Below are 1,844 nucleotides of genomic sequence, written 5' to 3'. Positions count from 1 at the left end.
ATCATATCTTATTATATCTTATCGTATCTATCCCAATAGATTTTGTCTAACACTTTTCCTAAATTCCCTCCGTAAATTACGGAAATCTTTTTGCTATATACACGTATTCGAGGAGACGAATATATCATCCAGTATTCAACACTAATCTCATATCAAAAACCCTAATTCCAAACACATAATATGGATTCCTCGAACTCTTCGAGCTCCAATGGCAGCGTAACCGGAATGAACCAACCAATCAGCCATCATCTATTTTGGATGAATTGGGGATGGGTTCGTAGTAAACTTAATCAATGGAGACAAGAAGAAGGTGATCCCTTCCACCAACCGAATTCACCTCTTGGTGAAGAACCTGAAGCACTTACTGGCGAACCCGTTCGGAACACTATTTTCACCCTCATTTCCAGGATATCCAGTCACGAATATATAATATCTAAAATTTTAGATCTTATTCATCCACTTGTCCGAACCGCCAATCATCCCGGAATAATAGAAGAAGTCAACGAGCTTCGCGCTCGAGTAGTGGCTCTGGAGAATATGGTGCGAAACCTACGAACACCAGCAGCAGCACCAGCAGCATAACCAGTACCACCAGTACCATCAGCATCACCACCAACATCACCACCAACATCACCAGCTTCACCAACGACAACATCCGCATTCCACGCCTCAACATCGCACTCAGTACCTCAAACATCAACATCATACGCCCCATAGATACCAAGGAATATTATTAATAATGAGTTAAGATGTATTGACTCATTCTTCCTGAAGAATTACATATGTATACTTTATATATATGGATTGGAACAATAATAAATCTTTTCGTACTAAGCTATTACGTGTGAATCTTAACTAGTATGTACTACATGGTTAATTCATATCACAATATGCTATGATGTACATCTTTTGTTAATAACTTAACAATCGTTAATCATTGCTTCAATACAATAAACTCCATTTCGTAATAAACCAAGTGTATTACTCAAATATATGATTGATTGTATACTTTAATTTTCGATGTACTCGAAACTTTCTAGAAAATATCATTAGTGCCTTATGAATTTCACAAGAATTCCAAGAGCACCAACATCATATACCGAAGTATATCAATAACAATGAACGATGAAGTATTAATTCATAACTTCATTAGCGAAATATTTCACGACAATTATGAAATCTCTAAGGTTTTGGAGATTATTTATTCTCGTTTCAACAGCAAATCAAATGAGTTTAATATTATATTAGCTCATTAAAACCATGATTACATCTGAAGAATACATATATGAACGTATATCTTCTCTTTTGTACAAACTGTTAATTGTAAAAAATATTTTAACGGGTAGGTAAAACCCGAGAGATATTCATATCTCATATAAATATGTTACATTGTACATTCTTCCATTCTGATTCAGCAGTTGTTAACTATACTACTTACATTCACATGATATATGTATATGTTCACCAAAGAAAAACCATTTTCATACAAATTCAGTTACATACTCTGATTTTGACATATCGGAACTTAAGTAAAGCTTTAGCAAGTGTTATCTTCCTAAAGATCACTACATTCATGAATTATATTCATTCGTATTCTATGATGAATTATCAAATCAAACCACCGAACATACCATTCCTTACTTTTGAAAATCACAACATTTCTTCGTCAACCGTTAGATCCATTGATGGATGCATCTTACGCTTAAACACTTCAAATTCAAAATTCTTGAAAACATCCTTTGAATCTTGACGATCGCAATCAGCGTTTAATCATCTAAAAATGAAATTTCTTGAAACCATTTTGGATTGATAACCGATGATTCAAATATGGCTGCATTAAATGT

Source organism: Rutidosis leptorrhynchoides, chromosome 2, assembly GCF_046630445.1.
Source record: "Rutidosis leptorrhynchoides isolate AG116_Rl617_1_P2 chromosome 2, CSIRO_AGI_Rlap_v1, whole genome shotgun sequence".
Taxonomy (NCBI): domain Eukaryota; kingdom Viridiplantae; phylum Streptophyta; class Magnoliopsida; order Asterales; family Asteraceae; genus Rutidosis; species Rutidosis leptorrhynchoides.
The sequence above is the reverse complement of the archived record's forward strand: the minus strand, read 5'-3'. Positions refer to the sequence as shown.